This window comes from Sus scrofa, chromosome 11 (assembly GCF_054392235.1).
Source record: "Sus scrofa isolate SSC_HxYL_T2T_F1_AM1 chromosome 11, Sscrofa_HxYL_maternal_Yorkshire_Landrace_v2.0, whole genome shotgun sequence".
Classification (NCBI taxonomy): Eukaryota; Metazoa; Chordata; class Mammalia; order Artiodactyla; family Suidae; genus Sus; species Sus scrofa.
In genome coordinates, this window is record NC_139393.1 from 83,747,857 (window position 1) to 83,759,955 (window position 12,099).

At 50.3% G+C, this 12,099-nt stretch overlaps 2 long non-coding RNA genes across 2 annotated transcripts; one reads left to right on the forward strand and one right to left on the reverse strand.

Annotated features, from left to right (window-relative positions):
• The first annotated feature begins 2,922 nt into the window (after positions 1 to 2,922).
• LOC100626416 (uncharacterized) lies at positions 2,923 to 5,543 on the forward strand. The gene is made up of 2 exons (XR_002336768.2): positions 2,923 to 3,136; positions 5,283 to 5,543. It is a non-coding gene; the product is annotated as an uncharacterized LOC100626416 (long non-coding RNA).
• On the reverse strand, positions 5,544 to 8,630 carry LOC146398726 (uncharacterized). The gene is made up of 2 exons (XR_014820123.1): positions 8,493 to 8,630; positions 5,544 to 8,372 (listed from the first exon to the last, which is right to left on the reverse strand). It is a non-coding gene; the product is annotated as an uncharacterized LOC146398726 (long non-coding RNA).
• Positions 8,631 to 12,099: the final 3,469 nt, after the last annotated feature.

A 12,099-nucleotide genomic window follows, 5' to 3' on the forward strand; every position in this document is an offset into this window, starting at 1 on the left:
ACAGCAACTCCAGATCCGAGCCACATCTGCGACCTACAGCACAGCTCACAGCAACGCTGGATCTTTAACCCATGGAGCAAGGGCAGGGATCGAACCCACAACCTCATGGTTCCTAGTTGGATTTGTTAACCACTGAGCCACAATGGGAACTCCTGTGTTTATTTTTTTAAGCATCCTCCATACTTTTCTCTACAATGACCTCACCAACTTACATAGCCACCAACACTGTAAGAGGGTTCTCTTTTTAGCAGCATCATTAATTAGAATCATTCCAAACATGGCTTGAAGAGTTCCTGCTGTGGCTCAGCAGTAACTAACCCGACTAGCATCCATGAGGATGCAGATTGGGTCCCTGGCCCTGCTCATCAAGGATTAAGGGTTAAGGGTTAAGGATCTGACATTGCCTGAGCTGTGGGGTACATTGCAGGTGTCGCTCAGGCCTGGTGTGGCTGTGGCTGTGGCATAGTCCGGCAGCTGTAGCCCCGATTCGACCCCTGGCCTGGCGACTTCCATATGCAGCCCTAAAAAGCAAAAATAAATAAATACACAAAACATGGCTTGAGAGCATGGAAGTAAACTCTTAGGGGTGTGGGACTGGCACTTGCCCAGTGAGGCCTGTGGAATGACTGGCCAATGGGGACCTGCTGTACTGCCCCGAGATCTCTGCCCAGCGTCCCGCGATCATCTCTGCAGGAAAGGGGTCTGAAGACGGATGTGTGCACAAGAATAGCTGAGTCACTTGGTGGTGCAGCAGAAATGATCACAGCCTCGTAAATCAACTCGACCTCAACAAAACTTTAAAAAAGGAAGAAGTCAGGTATAAAATGTAAAGCTATGTTATGTATACACATGCCATTTTTCCTGGATTTATGGAAGCGTAGTTGGCGCTTAGAAGTGGTGTATGTTTGAAGGACACAAATGGATGAATGATACACACAGACTTTAACACATCCACCAAAACGTTACTTTCAAATATTGGGGGGGGGGGTAAAAATAGGCTGGAACCTACTAGGAGAGAAGAATCCTATCTTAGGAAGAACAGCTGAAAACGAGGAGTAGATAAAAGGGACCTTCGTGAGGTCATCCTGGTTGGTAGGCTGCAATGAAGTTACAGGGGTCAACTTTGAGGTCAGGAAGGTCATGGCCACACCGTGCTTGGCTGAGCTTTCTGAAGGAGGAATGATTCATCGATGAGTCTCGTGATGCCCCGGTTCCGAGTTCTGGGCATCGTCCTCTTTATCACTTTGTGGGCTTGAGGTCTCTCTCCAAAGGGAAGAGTCCTGGGGACTGGAGAACCTCTCAAAAGAACGCTGTGTAGAGAATTCCTGCATTAAAGGGTAACAACACCACAGAATCTGTAACGTCCGCTCAAAACCCCTGGGCGTTGGCCTCCACCATCCGGCCCAGGAGAACAGAAGAGAACCCGGAGCTGTGACTGGTAGGGACCCCAGAGTCTGGGACACGTGAGGGAGGCAGTGCAGGAGCAGGACCTCAGGAGACCAGGCCTGGGCACACGGCCAGCCAGGGGCCAGGATGCCTCCTGGAGGGAAAGCACCTCCCGTGGGCAATTCCATTTATGGAGGCTTCAGCGCTGTACAGCTGTACACTTGAGAAGAGAGAAGGTAACGAGTAGAGACTCGAGACGTTTTAAGAAAGAAGATTATCCACACGCAAGGAAAGAATGTTCTTTAGGAGACACATGGGTCCATATTTTCTGCCTCACCATTTCTTCATTCCCTCCCCACCCCCGACCCCCGTGCTTCAACCAGACACCTGACCCTTCATGACCAAAAGCCCCTGGCATCCCTGAGTTCTGTTTTCGTTTGTTTGCATTGTCCCCAGAGACGGGCCTCGGGGACCATGACAGGGCCGGAGGAAGGTGTGCTGGAAAGAGCGAGGGGCTCCTGCGGTCTGGCCCCCGTGACAAGGCGAGGGACCGTCCCTCCAGCATGTCCACTGACCTGAGGCCGCTTGAGGCACTGTCATCCCCAAGCCCACTTCCTCTGCCTTTTCACGACGTGTTTGTCCCCTGAGTCCCCTGAGCCCTGCCCGACTTCCCAGTTCCCTCGCATTTCCTTCCTGCCACCTCTCCTGTCCATCCAGAGTGGGCTTCTGGGCCAAGGAGGTGACCGTACCGATAGCCCGGGTGACTCTTACAGGAAGACGAGATTGGTTTCCTTACGGGACCTGTCGGTGGTCCCCAGTGTCATTCCTAAAGGGAAGCTTCAGAAGTGTTCTGAGCTGCGGCAAAGTTATTAGAAAATTGGAAAATGCGCGTGTGCCCGTCCCAGAAGCCCCCTTGAGACGGCCCCGTGCTTTTGGCTATGTCATCCGTGGACAAAAACAAAGAGTTGGTCTCTTTTTTTCTAGTCACACATTTATTCTTAGGCTCCCCTGGAGATGGGACAAGGTGTCTTGTTTTTCTTTCTGCCAGCTGGGCGTCACAGCCTCCTGTCTCGGTGGTTGTCGTGGCCCTGACGCCCTCACTCCCACAAGAAGAAGACACAGCGAAGGAGAAGGGACGGCCCCTCAGGGCGGCTTCTGGGCGCGGATGTGCCTGAAATAGTCAACTGAACGGAGGGGCAGCACGGAGGGGGGGCGACGAGGAAGGAGGCCCAGGGTGCGTGATAATCACGGATGCGGAGACTCACTCACTCGGGGGCGGAGACCCGGCCCCCCCAGTCTGACACCAAGGAGTAAACAAACCCCCCCCAACCTAGAGAGGCCCCCAAACGCCACCCAGCTCTCTTGCGACTGCTGTTTATTTTTGCACCGTGTGCCCTTCTCCTGCGTGTCCTGGGCTCTTTCGCAAACCTGTTGATCGAATGTATGGAACATTTCTGTTCACGACGGCTGAGGATTAATGATTCACCAAGGACACAGGCCCTTTGTACCTATAATTGTCCTGCATTTGTTTGGACTCTCTTTGACCCTTTGTACCCAAGTGGTCTGTGGTGGAGCCCTTTGAAAACAATCTCCTGGATAAAGTGTTTATGGGATTTACCGCAAGCCCGTGGCTCTTTTGCTGTGACGCCTGCTGCGTAAGAGAGACCAAAACCACCATCTCAACGAGGTCAAACGTGCCGTCACCCCAAGAGCGAGACATTCCTCCTGGGTCCTCCGTAAGCGCCCCGAGGTGAGATATTAAATATTATTTTGAGCAGTGGATGGCCCATCTGTGCCCAAGGGCTGTTACACAAAGTCTGCCTCTCTGCAGAGAACAAGGGTCGGCTGGCCCCAGCTCTGTCCTCATTTTTGCTCTGAGCAGGACGGTCAAAGTTCTCGGCAGGTACATCTCGAGGGGCTCTGTCTATACCTCTGATCACGTAGTGACCGAGGAGCCCAGCTTCCCACCCAACAGCTCAGGTCAAGAGGCAGGACAGAATGTGTCCCTGTGTCGGTTTCCTCTGTCACCCCTCGGACACCTCTTAGCGGAGTGACCGCCTCGGCCTTCCTCTCCTCGTCTCCGTTCACACCATCCGCAAACATGCACTGCGGGGCTGCCCTCGGGGAAGCGCCTTGCAGAAATCAAGCAGGGTGACCTGTGAATTCCAGGAATTCCTAATCTCGCGCTGGGCATGGACATGGCACATCCACTTTCAAAACAAAGTTGTCAAGGTGCATGCCACGTGTCTGATACCAAGAACTGTGGCTCGGGGTTCGGGGGAGGGTCCTAGCCTTGTACTCTCTTATCCAGAGACCACTTCGCAAAGCTGGTAGATGTGGGCTGGTGGAATGAATATGGTGACGGGCGGACGATGGCAGGATGAGGCGGTGGAGCCAGTGAATCGGGGAGTGGGGAATTCACTCAGAGAGTCCGGCCAGACAGGGGAGTTCAAGGTCTGCATTAATTGGAAGCATCACCGAGGCTAGCGGTGATGAGGGTGTCTTATTTACTATGAGTCAGGATGAGCTGTCACAGGAAGAGAAGAAGATGCCGCACTACCAGGCAAAAAACTGCAATCACTGCTTCAACTCTAGCAGTAAGACTTAGCAGGCTGCTCAGATTTCGAGCTGGAAAACGTGCTGCGATGTTGACAAATATTATCATGTTTTCATACCCTTTTCTTTAAGAACAGCCCCGGGAGAAGTCTGACATAGCGGTCTCTTCCTGGTCTCAGAGTGTGCAAATCCATGTACAAAGACCCGGAGGGAATTCTCAAAACGTTTAAATATCAATTGATTCGACCATCATTTCTGCCCTCCTGGGCTGTGAACTCTGACCTCATAAAGACAGGCTGATGAAGCCAACAGCTGGTCTGAACCAAGTCACCACTTGTCAGTTACTGTAAACAAAGTCCCATGATGAGCTTCGCGCTCTTTAAATCGATCAATTACCAGATTCTAACAGCCATAAACTTTGCCAATTCAATACAACGGGACAAGACGGCTGCTTTCTGTTTAAAAATATTTTCCAAATAATCAGAAACCGCATTCCCCATGGTCCCCCCCCGCCCCCCCGCCAAAAGCAATGCATGTTTCCCTACTTGGGAAATTGTTTATTGTCAAGTACCTATATTCTAAGGGACTATTGGTTCTCCTGGCCTCGTGTAGGAAAACCAACAGGTCAAGATTGGTGAAAAGTCTCATGTTGACTCAACATAACTTTATCTCCTATAAAAGCATTTTCTAACTGCAAGCTATAACAGACCTAGGGTCACGCCACAATAATGACTTTGCAAAACACTCTTAGAAAACACTGTTACTGGTTTTGGTTTGAGGGGCTGCAGCCCGTGGCCCGTGCCACCAGGTTTAAAGTTCTTTGCATGCCTGAGGATGGAGCTGGGAGACGAGAGAACATGCGGGACCTACTCTGCACAGAAACCAGGGCACGGGTGTTTGTGAATCATTTCAGTCCTTAAAAATGTTTCCAGGAGCCCCTTTGTGGCTCAGCGGGTTAAGAATCCGGCATTGTCACTGCTGCGGCTGGAGTTGCTGCTGGGGCGTGGGTTTGATCCCTGGCCCCAGAAATTCCATATGCTGCAGGCACGGTCAAAAAAAAAAAAAAAAATCCAAATTCCAATATCATTACATTGAAGGCAAAGGAAGAAGCTAATTTTAGAAGCTCCCTGGGGTCCTGCTCTGACACCCACATGTCCAAATCCCACGCTTCTGCATGCACGTGTTTACTACACACCCTCATGAACCACTTACCAAGGGTTCCACCGTGAGCTCTTCCTTCAAATTGTATTATCGCAGAGATAAAAGGAGATTTGTGTTATGGCGGTTGAAGGCGCCCATTCCGAAAGTGATAACCCATTTAATCCTTCCTTCAACTACAGGCATCCCAGGCGCTGGAACATAAAGAAGATGAGAAACGCTCTCTCAGAGAACTTGCTTCCTGGTCTCGGCTACACCCCAGACTCTCAGAGTCTAGTCTGAGTCTATACGCATCTGTGCTTAGGATCACTCGGCATGGGTTCGAGTAAGCCCATCTGTGAGAGCCTTGTAAAAACATATCTATTGTCATTCCGATTCATCTTATGGATGAGCCCCTTCCGATGTTTGAAAACATGAAATTCCAACACATGTGAAAAAAATCACTTCCTATTGCTTTGTTGTCTTTATTTTTTAATGTTTTCTTTTATCTTCAGGCTATAATACATCTCAAAACAACGAGTTAAATCTTGATCCTTTACAGGAATTTACAGGCATACAGGCTTGAACTCTCTAAGGAAGCTCAAAAAGATGTTTTATAGTGGCTCTATTGAACTAGAATGCACAAACTATAACCTCACTCTTTTAAAATATACAATTTGGTGGGTTTTAGTATATTCGCGGAATTGTGAAATATTAGCCACGGTGTAATTATTACCCCCCCCCCAAAAAAAACACATCCACAGTCAAAACCCCTTTCTCCCCAAAGTCTGTCCAAGCTCCTGGCAACCACTAATCTCCTTTTTGTGTCTATGCATTTGCTATTCGGAACATGTCACGTAAATGCAATCACACAACATGCCACCTGTTGTTACTGCTTCTTACACTCAGCGTAATGTTTTCAAGGTTCGTCCATGGTGCAGCACGTATCAGAACTTCATTCCTTTTATAAAATATCGAATATTCCATTGTGCAAATACACCACATTTTGTTTCTCCATCCATCTGTTGGTACACATTTGGGTTATTTCTAATTTGGCTACTAGGAATATTGCTAAGAATACCGGCATGCAGTTTTTGCCTAGACATAAATTTCCAATTCTCTTGGGTGGATACTTAGGGATAGAAATGCTGGGTCAGGAGTTCCCATCGTGGCACAGTGGAAACGAATCCAACTAGGAGCCATGAGGTTGAGAGTTTGATCCCTGGCCTTGCCAGTGGGTTAAGGATCCGGCGTTGCTGTGAGCTGTGGTGTAGGTCGCAGATGAGGCTTGGATCTGGCGTTACTGGGGCTGTGGTGTAGGCCGGCAGCTCTATCTCCAATTTGACCCCTAGCCTGGGAACCTCCATATGCTGTGGGTGTGGCCCTAGAAAAGACAGGAAAAAAAAAAAAAAGAAATGCTGGGTCAAAGGGTAACACCATGCTTTGCATTTTGAGGAATATGCCCAATTTCTTCCCAAGGGGGCTGCACGGTTTTGTTTTCCCACCCGCGACAGAGGAGAGCGCCAATCCCTTCACAGGCTCACCGACACTTGTTTCAGAAAGATTTTTGTCCTGGCATGTGACGAGCATGCCTATATTTCTCAGAATTCATTTCAAAGATGTGAAAGCACACAGGAGCAATCTTATCCGGGGGAGGTGAGAAACGGTGCCCCCTTTGAAGAAGGGCTGCCTGCCTCTCAAAGCTCTGAGCCACCCCGAGCAGCGGGATTCCCAGATCTAGGAAGGAGATTCCTTATAACCACTGTGGACTCTCCTTGTGGCTGAGCCATTGTCCCGCTCAAACGCTCCCTGCCCAGGAAGGACCGTCCCCTCGGGACCCTCGGTGGATCTTCTCTAAGGCAGACAAGGGGTATCACGTGTGCAGGAATCAGCCAAGTGCTGGGTGTTCTTTAGGGGCCTGAGGCTGACGTGCTCACGACCTGTCTCCCATTCCAGGCAGCTCACTTACTTACTCGAATGGGAACTTCTGACTTTTCTTCATTTCTCTCTGTATGAAGCAAGGGCTCAGATATCTGATAAAGGCTGTCTGGTGTTAACGGCCAGATATTTCCATTAGGTCCATTCCTTAGGCAAAATTGAGATGCAAAACATGACTCAGGATGAGGGCCAGGGACAACCAACTCCGTAAGTCTCCAGGAATCCATGTTTTGAAGAACGTGCTGCATCCACTCCCCTTTTTAAAGTTAGGAAGGAGTTTCTGCTGCAATGCAACAGGATCGGCGGCATCTCCATAGCGTCGGGGCACAGGTTCGATCCCCGCCCCGGCACCGTGGGTTAAAGGATCTGTCATTGCCACAGCTGTGGCATAGGCTGCAACTGCCACTGAGATCCAATCCCCTGGCCCACGAACTCCATGTGCCGGGGGGGCGGGCAAAAAAGGATAAATAAATAAATAAAGTTCGGAAAGATTGCAAGAGGCCTGCAAATGCTTATAATTCTATTCAAATGCTACTGTGAAACTGTATCACGTGCTTTAGGGAACGAGTTACCCTTCGGGGCGCTAGCCCCGTGAGCAGCCAGAGGACGTGTGCCGTTGCATTTGGGTGTGTATGTGAAACTGGGCCCAATCTTATGAGATTAAGTGAAGGGTTTTAAATTGTGTTGGGATGCAGACCTCACATGTTGTCATCTGAGACTGTTAAATCACAGACACACACACACAAGCATGCACACGCATACCTAAGCACACATGCACAGGTGCGCACACACGCACAGGTGAGCACACCGCACAGGTGCGCACACACATGCACTCACAGGGCAGGGACAACATCATCCAGAGGACCTTTCCCAGCCACTGATGCCATGAGGAGCTTTGCAGGCCCTGGCATGCTTGAGCCCCTCCAAAAGGTCTGCTAAGTAATTAAAGTCGATGCTAAAACCGTCTTATAAAATTCTCCCAGGATTCATTTCACCTCTGTGGTGCTCTCATCATTCTGGATAGTGCGTCAATGTTGGATTCTGTTGCTGGTGGAATGTGCTATGAACAGAACCGGGGGGCAAGTGGAAGGAGGTTTCAGTCTGTCTCCAGAGACTCTCGCATCTTCTGCTTTTACCCGGAGGACACCGTCTCCATCCTCGGCCGGTGCTGCTGAGACCTTTCCATCAGACGGAACAAGCCTAGCCACGCCCTGTCTTCCTTGCTCAGGACACTGTAACCTAGATGAGGACGCTGCCCAGTGGAAGATCTCGGCGTGAACCCCCAGATTGCTTCAGTTCGTGCTTAGGACCCGGGGGAGTCTGGAGACACGGCCTCAACCTGCCCAGACAACCTTCTGGAAGGAGACAACCCAAGAATGAGTGTGTTGGGTCCTCTGGGAGGGCACTGGGCAGACCTGCCCACCACCCCACACCAGGGGCCTCCATCCCCCACGCCCGCCACCCCCTGCACGCACCTGCTCGGGAGCCCACCTCTCTAGAAGGAAGGCCTCAGGCCAAGGGTCAGATGTTGCCCGTCTTGGCGTCTCCCCGGGAGGCGCCTCTTCATCACCACCACTGCCCAGATCCTCTACAGGAGAGAGAATCCCATTAACACTTCCGCTGGGCTGCACCATCGGATTTGTCAGGGCAGGGGAGGCCGAGGTCACCCTCCGGCTGGGCCTGAGAATTAAATTGCCGTAAGACAGATGAAGAGGAGAAACGCAGAGAGATTTTTCCGTGTCCAGAGGACCCACCTCCCCCCAGAAAAATGAAATCCTGAAGAAGGTGCCAACCTCAGTGCCTGTCTGCTAGGTTGAGCGAAGCAAGACCACTGCGGAGAATGAAGCACACGGGGACCGAAGGGAAATCGGAGTTCCCCCCACGTGGTCTGTTTGTGCAGGTTTCTCCGCCTCCACTCTCATCTCCAGTGAGAAGATACTTCCCTCCTTCTGATGCAGGAAGGGCATCTTCCACACGGGAGTTTTATCTCCTGCTTTCAGGAAGAAACAGCATCCTTCTCGCACCTGCTGTTTTTCAAGTGCCTTTAGCTCAAAATAATCCTGATGCCAAAGTAGCATCTTTTCAGGTGACACGTTCTGTTCCCCTTCATTTATTTATGCAGATGATGCCGTGTGCCTTTCGGAAGGCTGCTTTAGAGAAATAAATGAGTTGTGTGTGTATGTGTGTCTTAGAACCGTGCCTGATGCCTAATAAATCCTGTCGGTATTCATTTATTTCAGTTTAAAGGAAATGGTTTGTATACATTAATGACGTTTCTGCCCAGTTTTGGTCCCGTCTGGCTCCCTGATATCATACCCCCCAAAAGTGTCCAAATTCAAAAGTGTTTACCTTGTGTACAAACTCGTCTGACTTTAATTTGGGCTGAACATCAAGCCTATAAGAATAAATGATTCATTCGGCTCGTGACCAAAGTCCAAACAAATCCCTAATCATCAAGTCTAATTATTCCTTTGTTCTTCCCAGCAGCAGACATTAGCAAACGGCCGAGGAGAGGTTTGCCCCAGGAAATCCTGCATGTGACCTGTTTATATGTAATTACATTATCTATCATCCAAGCATTTGTCTTGCGCTGTCAAAATTCTAAGCTCCGGGACCGTTTGCCTCATTCTATACTGAGATATGTGCGGTACGGGCTCTCCATAAACATTAATTGAAATAATAATTGAAGAAAAAAGAAACCTACATGTCTTTTCACTGAAACCCAGGCCTCTGCGAAGTGTTAACTTTCTCGATCATATAATCACTTACTACGAACATAGGGAAAATTTCGTCAGTGGGAGTCACTTTTCATCCTAAATTCTGCTTTAGTTTCTGTTGCCATCACAAAGATGACACCTTATCTGTTTAACTTTCAACAGAACTTGAGAATGGGCTGAGAAAATTCCTAAATTTCCCTTTGCAAGAATCTCTAGTTACTTCTGTTCACTGAACCCAGTTTTTTTTTTTTTTTGCTTTTTTTTTTTTAAGAGCTGCACCTGCAGCACGTGGACGTTCCCTGGCCAGGGGTCGCATCAGCATTGCAGCTGCCGGCCTACACCACAGCTCACGGCAAGTCTGGATCCTTAACCCACTGAGCGAGGCCAGGGATGGAACCTACATCCTCACCGACACCATGTCAGGTTCTTAACTGCCTGCACCACGACGGAAACTCCACGCCCAGTTTTGTGAAATGTGTCCTCTTGGCTTTGTCTCCATCAGGTGAGTGGGGACCAAATGTGGCCGAGGATACTGAGCTGGGACGTTACAGCTCGGGGCAGAGGCAGAAAGGCAAGCCCAAAGTCACCAGGGAATCAACGCTGCACACTTCACTTTCCTTCTCAACCGACCCACATTTCGTGTCAAATTGTGCAGCCAACGACTTAAATCACAGTTTGCCGCCGAAATAGCCGCATACCCAGGAGGGGCCAGCGCGGAGACGCACAGCCCGCATGCTCTCGGGGGGCCACCTCCGGGGGGAACATCCACATCTAGCAAGCCTCAGCCGAGGGCCACTTCTCCTGCCTGGAAACTGGCTGGATTGTTCTCTCTGGAGGCTGTGAGCACAAACCCAGAGCCTTGTTTACATAAGACCAGACGCATGTGTGGCAGCGTCTTATCGGAAAAAAGCAGATTCGAAAGTTCCAAGATGAATGCATCCATAGAGCACCCCAGCCAACTGTAGCCAGAAGCCTCATCGAAGCTGGCATCGCAAGAACAGCTCTTCTAGAAGAACGTCGCCACGTAGACGGCTTTTGGCTATTTCCTTTTCACACGGAAGATAATCGAGGTAAAGGCAGCTGCTTGCTGCCTTCCACAAACGGAGAAGGAAAGAAAAGAGATGTTTCCTTTTGGAGACCGAGGCGGAGAAGTCATTTTTTTATTTGCATAATTTGAAAACAACTTGAAAATGGAAATTTTTTTCATGCTCTTGCCAGGCTCGTGCCCAAAAGAAAGGATTCTAATTCAGCGCTACAGGGTTCTGGGTAAAAGACGACTTCCGTGGATGGCAGCATTCTGGAAAAAAAGCTTCACGCATCACCTTGCTTGGGATTCCCGGGCAGCCAGACAGCCCTGCCCCTCCCCCATCGTGTGCGCTATTTATGTGTCTCCATTTACATATGAACCTACTCGAAGGTTCTGCCCGGTTGATTTTTCAAGTTAATGATAGGGCACTTGGGGAAAGATTCATGTCAGGAATGCAGAGGTTCAGCAAATCGTGGAAGAATTTCACCATACAATTAATCTCTCTCTTCCCTGCATTGCCAAGTGCAAGGGACAAATGCAGAGAGGCTGTCATAATGCAGCTAGAACAGGTCTGTCTGTCAGGGGGGCTCGGCTATAAAAGTGATGGGAAGCCGACTCTCTGCTCAAAGAAGGATTTCAAAAGCATTCCCCGCTCCCCGCCCCACCCTGGTCCCTCAATGCCGTCTCCCACCCAGCTGCCATCACCCCAGCCACAGTCCTGTAATTGGGGTGGTGGGAGGGAGCTGAGACGGGGTTTCAGTGAAGGCAGCACCGTGCTCTCATCTCCAAAGAGGTCCCTGAGAGTCTTCAAGTCCAGCTTTGTCTGCATTCAGCTTGTGGCAATGCTCTTTGTACGACGCTTTGGGTGGAGCAAACAGCTCCTCCCTCCAAGGCAGTATTGAACAGCAGGCCAGGATGCTATGCAAAATAGCTGAGTGGTCCAGCCCAGGAACATGACAGTCAGAAGGAGGCAGCTCTCAGCTGAATCCCCACTAACCTGTCCTCACTAGCGACTTCCCAGGGATGCCGGGGGTGGAGGGTGGGAGCAAAGGTCAGTGGCAAAGGTGCTCCCTCTCACATGGAGGTGTCTGCTCTCAGCCCCATCAGCATCCACCGTCTCTGCTCCTCAGCTTCTTAACTCGGAGTGTCCAGGCTGGGCCCTCGCAGGCATCAGAGGACAACCCACCCGGGAGCGGGGAACGTCTTTGCTCGCCGGCCTCCTGAACAAGCATGAGGTGCTTTCCATATCCAGCCATGCAGACCACGCCAGCTGCTGTGGGTGGAGGAGGGCTGGCAGCCTGGAGAGGTGCCCAGGGGTGAACCCAAGAATGCGCGCTG